Raw genomic sequence first — 12,501 nt, forward strand, 5'->3', positions numbered from 1 at the left:
ATGAAGTGCTTTTTCAGAATCCGGAAATTCCCAACATGATTTGAACACCTTCCAGTCTTATGGCTCTTTTACATAAAATCAAACACTATCAACAAGGAAGCAAACTAAATAAAAGTAAAATCAGGTTTGTGAGTCTGTGTTCAGCTTTTACCTAATACTTTTTCTTCTGTCAAAGATGAAGGGGATGGCAACTTTAGGGAAGACATTTTGAAGAGCTTAAGACAGTTTGAAACTTATGCCAGAATACAGTTTTACCTTTCTATAATTATATCTCCCCTATATTTCATAGAGACACAGAGGTTCGTTTTCTAGACCCACTGGAACTAAGAACTTCGTCAATCTGACAACTTTAATCAGAAAACAAGTTGTATAGGAACTATTTCATAAACCACTGAGCTCTATTGGAGTTCCAGGTAACAATCGGTCCAAGAGACAGTTCATGGATAATTGGTGGAACCCCAAGGCCTTCTTTAATTAAGGCATAGCACACTACTCAAGAACACAAACACAAGAAAGGCTACATATATAGAGTTTGTTTAAATTCAAATCTTAACCTACACACACAATATGAATTGTAACCACAATGACGCCAAATAAAATAGTAACAGCAACATTATCCAAAAGTGTGAATAGGAGGAACCACTCCAACAGGATTTCTCTGATAAATCTGTAGCAATCCTACTATCTTTCTGCTACTTCTAAGTAGTAGTCTAGTACTAGCACAGCAGAAAATGAAGCATTTTTCGAGTTGGTATTCACCAGCATACCTGTTTGAACAATACAGTTCTAAGTTCAATGAAACAGGAAGGTCTGCTTATGTCATCTCACAAGGCCAGTCAGTGAGTGAAGTCCAAGTGCCTTCCACCTCAGTAGCCTTCAAAGTGCATCCCAGTAATGATCTTGTACATCATGTCCCAGTGTCGCCTAGCGTGTATATTCCCCTATACCCTTCCCTCTTAAGCTTGGCTTCTTGAAGGGGCGAAATGTCCCAACATTAACATGTAAGTGCGGCATAGGGCAATTACATAAAACAAAAATTTTAAAAACTGCAGCCACAGTTGGTGCAGCAAGTAAAGCAAAGGCACGGCTGCCACTATCAGCGTGGCATACCATGCTATGTAAAACATTAAAAATAAAAAATAAAATGCTGAAGCAGTGAACCTAAAGGATTTGCTCTGTGAGCTGGGACTTCACCACCTGTGTGTTGCTACCTCAATGTGGTCTGAACTTGCTACTTTGTTCTTCAGGAGTGGATTCGACGTGAGAGCAAAGGTGGGGTTGGGGAATAACTTATGAAGGGGAAATTGGGTCAGAGAGCAAAAGGATATGGGAAAATAAGTAGGTGACAGAGAGGACAGAAGGAAAGGAACAAGTAGCAGAGTGAGAGAAAGGGCTAATGATGAGAGAAGAACAAAGGCAATAAGGACGAGCAAAAGGGGTAATGGAAGAGAAAACCAAGGGGGCCAGAAAAAAGGATTTCTGGGAAAACAGCTGAAGGAGACAGGGACAAGTTAGAGGCAGAAAAGGAATGGCACAGAACAAGGACAAGCAGGAGAAAGTGAAAGGGAGAAAGGAGATGAGTGGCAAGAGGGAAGGCGATAGAATTACAGACAGAATTAGGAATTTGGACACTCGTAAGCAGGGGGTTAAGCTATTATTACTGGAGAAGGTGCAGGGACGCTGTGGTCCAGGGGTTTGAGGGTCCCACTGCATCCCACTTACACCATTGTAATTTAATATTGAGCCAGGGGGATCAAGAGGGCCCATTTCTTGCATTAGGCCCCATATCCCATATTCTATGCCGCTGTTTCTACAATTAAAATCTATACACTAGATTTTGCGTCTCTATTGCCATGCTGTTGTCAGGTCACCTCTGACTCGGCAAGTAGAGAGCATCAGATTTAGTTACCATCATACGCCTGATTAAGGGTGTGAGGCACAATTAGCAACTAGACATGTGGATCAACAATTTCCTGAAGCCTTTATGTCTCCTTTTGGCATCTACTTAACCAAGCACAGGCACAATTTCCTGCAGTAAGGAGCTTAACAAAAGGCCCACATATTTAACATTACAATGCCACCTCGCGATTGGACAATGGAGCCATCAGACTGCTCACTGGCAGTCTGCCCTCTGCATCGCCCACACTCCATCCTAGTACCCGTTTGCAAATTCCAGCTTCCACTCGTCAAGTCCCTGTCCTGCAGCAAAATACACATGTATCCAGATGCACAACTTAAGCAACACTGATAAACCGTTTTCAACTTGGACACTTGAATGGCAGCTAAGAAGAAAAAAGAAATAAAGGGACGCGCCCGCTATAGTTAAGGTGGACTGCCATTAATAAGTAAAATAAAAGTAGGTGGTGAGCTGCAACCTAGTGGCTGGAATATGGGCAAATCATCAAACAAAATAGTGGTCACAGCCCAGATAAAACAGACTGTGTAACAAGACAAGTAAAAGGTCCAGTTGTTATGGGAGATAACAAATGCAGATAAGGCGGTACCAAGGAGGCACTAACAAGCCTAATAACAACTCGGAAGCCAGCGTTTACAAAGGACAATGACACATGGCAATAAAAAAAGGGCGGAGAGTAGGCAGGGCTTCAAAGCCGTACGCCACTATTGCATCCCTCGCACCAGCGCATGCACTGCCCAGGCTGGACCTAAAAAATGGTTTTGAAGTAGACTGGTCCAGGTTTTAAATATATGCACAAATATTTACCCTTTGCTCCACTGCAGGATTGAGTGGATAAAGGATCTTGGCTGCTTTTTTTAGGTTTTGCCTGGCGAAAGCTGCGCTTTCTGCGCAGCTTTTTCGCGCAGGCGAAAACCTGATGAGAACAGTAGTGTGGCTTGGTTCGGCCCTCGTCATTGATTGGCTGGCTCCGTAAACGGAGCCTTGCCATTGGACGAGGGGCCTGTCCGTCAATGCCGGACCAGACACGGGGGCGTTCCCGACATTCTTTGGCTTTTGCCGACGTCACGGGACGCCGGGAACGCCCCCGTGTCTGGTCCGGCATTGCCGGCACTTCTGCGTCTCTCCTGCCCCGTGACTGGCCGGCCGGCCAATCCTAGCGCGGCCGGCCGGAAGTGCCCGCCCCCCGCAGCCCGGGGAAGAAGGAGAGGAAGACGGCAAGCACTATGGCGGCGCCCGCGGGGAGACCGGAGAAGTGCCTCTCCAACCTGCCGCTCTGTCTGGGCTGCCCAGCCTGTCGCTGCTCGCCTCCCAGACCGATCGTCCCGGTGCTCTGCTAGAGGTGCCTCGAGATCCTTCGAGGTTCCGCTGCCCTGACGCTCTGCCGATTTGGAATGCCTTGTCCCGTTACCTCCGTTTCCATTCTTTGTGCGATGCTATGTTAAGTTAATAGTGGCATGGATGTAGGCTCTGTAGGAAACTGTGTTCAAGGAGTATGAGTCCCAACGAATCCTAGTAGAAGTGAAACCTATCTAATGATGTCAGAGAATGACCGTGGGTGCAAATTTATATAGGTAATCTTATTTACATTTATTTTCAGAAAGCAATCCACTAATCATTGTTATTTGTTATCTCTTTAAATGGATATGTCCTGTTTTCGGGTAATTTCAGTAGTTTTGCGTAGCTATCCATTTCCAGTTTCGGGGTGGGTAACAGTTAACTACCACTTTGCCCTCTTGCGCACTAATGAGGATTTATGGTGAGTCCACTAGTCCTTAGTATTGGGAAACCCTTTCCCCATTCGTTCAATAGCAGAAAGATGTACGAGGACAAGTAAGAATATACGAGACACAACTCTTAAACTTCTCAGAGCCATTCAGGAAAACCAATCCTGCCGGCCGGCCAATCCTAGCGCGGCCGGCCGGAAGTGCCCGCCCCCCGCAGCCCGGGGAAGAAGGAGAGGAAGACGGCAAGCACTATGGCGGCGCCCGCGGGGAGACCGGAGAAGTGCCTCTCCAACCTGCCGCTCTGTCTGGCTGCCCAGCCTGTCGCTGCTCGCCTCCCAGACCGATCGTCAAGGTGCTCTGCTAGAGGTGCCTCGAGATCCTTCGAGGTTCCGCTGCCTTGACGCTCTGCCGATTTGGAATGCCTTGTCCCGTTACCTCCGTTTCCCTTCTTTGTGCGATGCTGCCCAGATGTGTTTGTCTGCTCTGAGCCTGGGATCGGCTCCCATGGACCTGCCTGGACCATCGTCCTCACTCACGCGCTGCTGCGGGGAGTTTGCTTGTGCGTGGTCAGATTGCCCTGGACACCGTGGAACGCAGAGCTGCACCAAGCGTGGAGAAAAGGTACACCATGTCCACCGCCCGGTCCCCCGCGTGGATCATGGCCACACCAGGTACCCAGGATGGCCGAAGAGCACCTGACTATCGAGCGCTAACCGACCCAGCGCTAACGGGCTCAAGATCATGCCCACCCAGCACAGCTAGCCGGCCGGCCATGCCAGGTAAGAGCGCTACCAGGGGTCTGCATCATGTTGCTGATTTGTGTGTCTAGTGTGCATCTCGTTGTGTTGTGTCTGTATATGCTACCTCTAAATCGGATGGGTTGTCTGTGTGTGTTTTGTGCTGTTTTTTGTCTATGTCCTGTTTCCTACGTGTCACCAGGTGGTGTAATATATTGATGGTCCTGTATGTGGGTCTGTGGGGTGTGCTTTTTTTTGTGGTGTCTGTCTATGTTCTGCGAGTTTTGCACGGTCTGTGTGTTTGAGAGTCGTGTGGGCCTGTAAGTGTTGTGTATGCCTGTGCCCTGCTTGTGCTGTGCGTGGGTTGTCTGAGAGACTCGTCTGTTCACGTGAGTTGTGGGTGTTTTACTCTTTAAAATATGATGCCTTTTTTATTTTATGTTGGTAGCTACTACTTTATACAGTATATTATTAAGCTATATGCCCGTGTGTGCTTGGGGATCTGCTAATTTGAGGAAAGTCTCTGTGTTGTAGGTGTATTTTGTGGTGAGAAGCTTTCAAATAGTCACTTGTTCACTGTGTATGCTGGACGTCATTGCGGGCTTTGTGGGTGTCCAGTCTTCCAGAACATGAATAAAACTACTGTGGCTTACACGCTTCCTTTTGCCTTGAGCTTTAAGCCGAGCGCGTCGAAATACATTATGTATTCGCTTTCCGTGGCCCTCAAAAGGTATGCTAGTCAAATTTAGACTGTAAGCACCACCCTCGTGCATCTTAATTTGTGTTTACTTGCTGGCTTTTTTTGGGCTTTAAAGGTTTTCTTTTTCAAACTGCTGGTGTTTTACCTGTATTTTTTTCAAACCTTTGTACCAGGCAAATTAAAAAAAAAACATGCCGGTTGCGCCAACCTCTTTTAAGTCGGCGCATTGACCCGCTGAGCTGCCTCGCTAGCCTGCAAGCCAGGAGGTTATTATGGGTCACCAGAGCTGCAATGCTGCATTGTTTTACGCCACATCAGCCTCTTGCGGAGGCTAGCGCAGCGTACGAAGGGGGTGTTGAACGGCTCCTGTCAGGATTGGGAGGTGGGGGCTGCGTCATGCGCGCGCAGTTTATTTTTCCGGGTATCTCGCGCTCTCCAGTGACGCCGAGATTGATGGATTGAATACAGACTGCGCAGAATGATAACTAATGCACACCAGAAGGGTCTGGTATCCTCTGTGGATGAGATCTAAAGCCCTGTGACTCGCATTAAATGTAGCATACTTCTGCTCTGTGTGGGGGGGGGCTCTGTGTGGGTGTATGTGTGGAGGGCGCTGTGTGGTTGTGTGGGGGGGCGCTGTGTGTGTTTGTGGGGGGGCTCTCTGTGGGTGTTTGTGTGTGGCATTTGCGAGAGATTAAGCTATTGGCATTGTAAATGACAATGCCATTTATTTATGTTAAAAAAAACATAAATAAAAATAATGTCAAGAGCAATGCCAATAGCTCTAACTTTAACAAAGGCAAAACCATTGCATTGTAAATGCTTGTCTTATAACTGAATGAAAGGCCAATACTGCTGGCATGTATGGGGTGGTCCTAGAATAGGAACAATGACAATGTCAGATGTGTCTTGCCCACTAGCTTCTTGAAGGGCTAGCAAAGAGGTGGCTCAGAGGTAACAATTTGAATTTTAAGATAACTTTTCTTTCTCCACAGATTTTGAGAGAACGACGTTCTGGACACCTTGAGAGGTGCAGAAAAAACACCAAGCTCAACTAACTCCTGGCACTATATGGCCCTGATCACATCATCACGACCCAGTGGCTGAAGTAGTGGCCAAGCATGGGCCCTGTACCAGCACTGGAGAACTACTGCAGACATATATGGAATAGTCTGGCAGCTGGGACTATTCGAAGTCGAGTAATGTACCTATAGAGGTATCCATCAGAAAAGTTACTTACCAGTAACGCTCTTTCTGATGGATTCTCTAACTGCAGATTTCTCACAATAGAATACTCCCCAGGCGCCAGACTAGATCCGGAAACTTTCTTAGAAGTGCTTTTGCGCGCGACTAGGTGGCACCATGAAGCTCCACTCCAGCCCGGTATTGACAGAGTGGAGCTGCATAAAAGCACCAACCTGGATGCTTATGTCAGTTTCTTGCTTCAATCTTTCTGCGCCCTCAGATGCACAGCATGAAACAATTATTGGCATCAGAGTGCCAATTCTTAACTTGGGACTTTTTGGTATGAAAAAGAGGCCCCTACACAGAACGGAGAAATCTGTGGTCATATAAAGTATTCACCAGAAAGAGCATTATCAAAGTTAATAACTTGTCCTTCTGATGGATACTTCTAAATGCATATTCCTCACCTCAGAATAGATATTAAAGCAGTACCTCCACAAGGTTGAGGATCTCTTGAGTGGACTCAAACCAAAAAGTGCAGCAGGACCAAATGGGCAAAATGTCCCCCTAAGCGGACTGAGTGTCAAGCCAGTAGTGCTTTGTAAACATGTGCACTGGCGCCCATATACCCCCCTGGCAAAAATGAACTCCATGTGCCAAGTGAAATGAGCTTTAAGACCTTCTGGAGACTGCTTCCTGGCCACAGCATAAGAGATATTAGTGCTGCGAACTATCCACCTCGAGGCCCTCTTCTGCACAACTTTCTTTTCTGTAGACAACCCCACACAAAAAGCTGATTGGCCACCTGATGGTCTTTGGTATGCTAAACGTAAAAGTTTAAAGCTCATTTGGTGTCCAGAAGATGAAGCCTCTCCTCATCTTTTGAGAGGTGAGGCCAGAAAGAACGCTGGCAGGGTGATGTACTTCTAAATGTCGAAGGGAGTCACAAAGTTGGGCAACAAAGCCATCAGAGTTGTCAGAATCAGTGTGTCCAAAGAAAAGATGTTGTGAGGTGGTTGCACCACTCATGTGGTCAGCTGAAGTGATTGCAATCTTTAGTGTCAGAATATGCAACAAGCAGCTGTGCATCGTCTCGAAGAGCATACATTAAAAACGTCACAAGTTAAGGTACCACACTGCTATAGAGGAAACATGTGCCAAACCTTTAAGAAATCTCATTATAACAGGTGATTTGAATTAGGATGGCTGACCAGCAATCTAGAAAGGCCAGGAGGGCCAACAAGTAACAATAGTATCCACTGCAAGAACTTGACAAAAATAAACAGGAGAACACCCCACAGTTTTAATTGTAAAGGATCTCTCTAGCGAACTTCACACAAGGACACATATTTGACACAACAACACATGTCATAAATGAATTGTGTGGAATACCGCCTGGCAGCCGTGGATGACGCCCACCACTTCAGGTGGCAGATCAAACATGTTTAACTGTTGCAGCTCAATTCCTAGGCATAGATGTGTAGATTGGGCAGGTTCAGGGGAAGGGCCCGGCATAATCATCCTTCAAGTCCGGAGAGGACATCAATTGTCACCTCATTATGATATGATCTACATGTGCCATCATCTATTCACAAGGTGCACAAGAACATACTTTGGTAGATTTTCTCATCTGCACATTCCGGGCACACAGGTTGGCTTTCAATGACCATTTACAATAACTAGCTTTCTATGTCCTGAGGTTAGTGTAGGAGAGTAGGATCTGCTTACTATGGTTACCCCCACTTTTTGCTGGTGTTTCACTGTTTAGCGACATTAGTCTGGCTGGGACCTTGCTATTCAGGACCCCAGCCTAGCTGCTTCCTCTCTAAATTGATTGCATGTACTTTAGGTACACTCCAGATTGATTACTGGGTTACCCTTGTGAGTCCCGAGTATATGGTACCTTAGTTAGCAAGGGCATAGGTACCCCACAGGCCTACCCGGGGCTGAAGCATGTATTATGCTACCCCTGGGAAGCCTTCCAAAATGGCACCACAGGTCTGCTTCTGCAGCCTGGGTAAGGTGGTGCTTGCACCCCTTACTAAGATATAGGTTACCTATATCTACCAAGTGTACCAGAGGGTCTCAAAACAAACACCGCCCAGAGGTGAACAGAAGTTGTCCAAACACCCACAACTCAAGATTGATTCGGCACAGAAAGCTCTCAAGGGAAGAGGAAAATACCCATCAGTCACCATTCGGATCCGCCCTTCATCATTTGGGATTTTATCCGGACCACCCGTCAGAGAAAATCAATGCCACAATCAAAGGTAGACCCGGTGGTAGGGGGTCCCTTTAGTGGTGTTTACAGTAACAGTGTGGTCTTCCACTCGATGTTAATGAGTGGACAAAGACATGGGACTAGGGTGTGCAGTGCAAGAAAAAAGTGAGTGAAGAAAGAAACCAAGACAAAAGGGTGTGTTAAAATTGGTTTAGAAAAGCTCAGAATGCTATTTATTCTATGTGTGCCTTAAATACCAAGATTAAAAATATGTGGAGCCTAAAGCAGTCCGGTTATGTAGACTGCCTGAGGTAGGGGTGGTCAACATGTTTCTGCAATATAGGGACTATTGCGTCCTTGCTTTCATCAGGACCAAAACTGAACAAGTTAGAGCTACTGCACAGCGTGAGAAAATAATAAGTGAAGTGAAAAAGTGACACAAGGAAATAAAAAACAAGTGCACAAGGTCACCTGAGTAATCCTAATGCCCTTACAGTCTGTGTCGATCACTGGGGAAAGAAAAGAGGTATGGGTATCTGGTTAAAACTAACCAGATACCTCTTTTCTCACGCTGTGCAGTAGCTCTAACTTGTTCAGTTTTGGTCCTGATGAAAGCAAGGACGCAATAGTCCCTATATTGCAGAAACATGTTGACCACCCCTACCTCAGGCAGTCTACATAACCGGACTGCTTTAGGCTCCACATATTTTTAATCTTGGTATTTAAGGCACACATAGAATAAATAGCATTCTGTGCTTTTCTAAACCAATTTTAACACACCCTTTTGTCTTGGTTTCTTTCTTCACTCACTTTTTTCTTGCACTGCACACCCCAGTCCCATGTCTTTGTCCACTCATTAACATCGAGTGGAAGACCACACTAGTACTGTAAACACCACTAAAGGGACCCCCTACCACCGGGTCTACCTTTGATTGTGGCATTGATTTTCTCAGACGGGTGGTCCGGATAAAATCCCAAATGATGAAGGGCGGATCCGAATGGTGACTGATGGGTATTTTCCTCATCCCTTGAGAGCTTTCTGTGCCGAATCAATCTTGAGTTGTGGGTGTTTGGACAACTTCTGTTCACCTCTGGGCGGTGTTTGTTTTGAGACCCTCTGGTACACTTTGTTGTGTATAGGTTCGTTGGGGATCGTATCAGAGCCCGGTCTATAAATCTCCCCGAGGTCCTCCCCCACCGTAGTGTTTTTTGTTACCTATATCTACCTTCAATCACTGACACATATAAACCTAGGAGTCACTCCTATGGCAGGCCATATCAATCCTGAATGCAGAGTGCTTGGTTTTGTGTGAGAGGGTGCCCAAGCATGAGCTGAGCCCCTCTGCAGCTTTCGGAATCTATTCTCTGAGGCTGTTCTGTGATGCAGCCATACCATCTCAAGTGCATTGCGGTAAATGCTAACTTTGGAATGGCTGCATGGAAACATGTCGTATTTGGTGTCAAACACTTTGGCATCCTACCCCCGCCAGTCCTGACGGCGGGGGTAGAATTCCACCCTTCTAGAGGGAGAATACATGTACACACTTACCTGACCGGTAAAAGTTTAAAAGAGCCCCAGCATCACAAAATGGATGTTGCCGCCAAAGACACGAGTCTGACCTCCTGCTGCTGGACGAAACTCCGGCGGGGGGGGCCTGGGCAATAGGCTTCCTATAACGGGAAGGCGTAACCACCTCCCCAGACAGGCTTTAGTGTATTGGGGATGGGTGGGTGCATTCAGTGAATGCTTTTCAGACAGTGCTGGAGGAACACTTGGTGTCCCTGTGCAAACCCCAGTTCAAACCAGTTGCAGGGGCACTCAGCCCCTGCTCTGGTGCGAAACTGGACAAAGGGGGAGGGGTGTAACCAGCCGCACCCCGGGTCCTCCCATAGGTGGGGCCCTAGAGTAAGTCCAACCCCTAAACTTAGTATAAGTATAGGAACCTAGTCCTTAGGACTTTAGATTGTACCTGGACGAAACTCTGCAACGTATATCCTGGAACTTCAACATTCTATTTCGACTAGAAGACGGAAGAATCTCCCTTAGGAGATTGCAAGATATCGCTGGCCATGTCCTAGAGGGCATACGTATAGCAGTCCAGCACTGACCAATCTCAGCACCAGACTGGCATAAAATAATATTGGTTTTCCAAATGACTCAATTTTGTTGGGCTTCCTATATGGAGGAATTGAGGACAGAATTGGGGTTAACTTTATTGTCTCTTTTGAGAAGAATGTTTGGTGACAAAAATCAGGGTCACCAGGTGCTTGTCTTTATCGCCTGGCCGCCTGCATATCCACTGATGGGCAAGAACCGGGTCTTGTTTTCTTTTTGATAATCAATTTTAATCGATTTTCAATGAATACATATTCATCAATGAAAACATAACCAGCTTTTCACACAGTAAGCAGTACACAATAGCGACAAATAAAAAAGGGGGGAAGAAGCCCCCCACATAGAGGAGTCCGACGAGGAACACCCAGCGACAATGTCCATAACCATGTACATAGTAAAAGTTCAAGTAGTTCAGTTGTCTACCACCCCAACCCATTGACCCCACACTCTTCAGAACTTTTTAGGACAACAGCGGGCAGCATACATAGGACGTTCCTGCGCTGCACACCAATCTACCCCTCTGCACCACCGCGTCATGGAAGGGGCTACTGGGTCCAACCAAAGAGCTGCAATATCTCGTTTAGCCACCATCAGGGCAGTGGTGAGACAAAGCTTCTCAGCCCTGTTTCCGTCCAAACCATCAGTCACCCCCAAGAGTATGTTCATCTGGTTCAATGGGACCTCCCAGGCAAGGACCTCAGTAAGATCAGTGGTCACTAACTCCCAGTAATCTATATAAATAAAAATGTAAATGTTCATGTTCGTTTGTTCAAAATCGCAAATCTCCAAAAGTTCTTCACTGATTGCTTTGAAATTTTGACAACGTTGGATTCAAATATGCGTGTGTTTTTATATACACAACGTTGGATTCCAGTACGCGCGTGTCAGATACGCACGTGTTTTTAATCGAAAGCCCGAAAAGACACAAAAAAATGTCAATGCTAGTTTGTTAAAAATCTTAAATCTCCGAAATTTATTCACCGAATGCTTTGAAATTTTGACACAACGTTGGATTAGATTAAGCGCGTGTTTATATATACACAATGTTGGATTCGAATACGTGCATGTACAATACGTGCGTGTTTTTAATCGAAAGGCCGATCAGACCCTATCGATTTGCTTGCTGCGCAACAACTACAAGGGACGCATGGAGACAATATTGTGTACCCACAAGCATTGTGAAATTAAAGATATTAGAAACGTGCGCTTACTCTTTTCTTTCTCTTCCATTTAACCAGACTGAGCCACAGCAACGCGTGGCCGGGTACAGCTAGTGCATAATAATAGGGACAGAGCCATACCATGAGATAGAACGACTGCCGCCGGAGAGAGATCGAGGACTGCCAATCAAATCACTCTCTCGACAGATGAAGGGGGACCAGGGCAGACTTGGCCGCATTCAATCTGAGACCAGAGACACGCTCAAAGAGGTGTAGGGCTCAGAGACACTGAGGCCCTGAGCGGGCTGAGACCGATAAAAAGAGCAGGACGTCGTCGGAGTAGAGGGCAATCTTGTCCTCTGCCAGACCAGGCCAGTGCCACCCCGTGAGCAGCGGGTCCGCGCTGATGAGAGAAGCAAAGGGCTCCATCGCTAACGCGAAGAGGAGGGGCGAGAGGGGGCAACCTTGCCTCGTGCCCCTCCCAATGGGGAAGGGACGCGAGAGGGCTCCGTTAACTATCACCTGGGCCCGGGGCTTACAGTACAGGGTCTTGACCAAATTGCGAAAGGGGGGACCAAAGCCCATCTCCGACAGCACCGCCTCCACATACCGCCAATCCACAGATCAAATGCTTTCTCGAAATCTACGAGCAGCAACAAAAGATAGGGAGTTAGTTGTTGTTGGTGCGCCAGAGCTAGGTAGAGTCATCTGAGGCAGTGCCTGGTACCCCGGTCGGGCAT

The 12,501-nt window shown here is 46.8% G+C and overlaps 1 protein-coding gene across 2 annotated transcripts in view; it reads right to left on the reverse strand.

Annotated features, from left to right (window-relative positions):
* The window catches only part of MOV10L1 (Mov10 like RNA helicase 1), a 1,040,774-nt gene that overhangs the window by 323,257 nt on the left and 705,016 nt on the right, over positions 1 to 12,501 (reverse strand). The window lies entirely within an intron of this gene.

Source organism: Lissotriton vulgaris, chromosome 1_1, assembly GCF_964263255.1.
Source record: "Lissotriton vulgaris chromosome 1_1, aLisVul1.2, whole genome shotgun sequence".
Taxonomy (NCBI): domain Eukaryota; kingdom Metazoa; phylum Chordata; class Amphibia; order Caudata; family Salamandridae; genus Lissotriton; species Lissotriton vulgaris.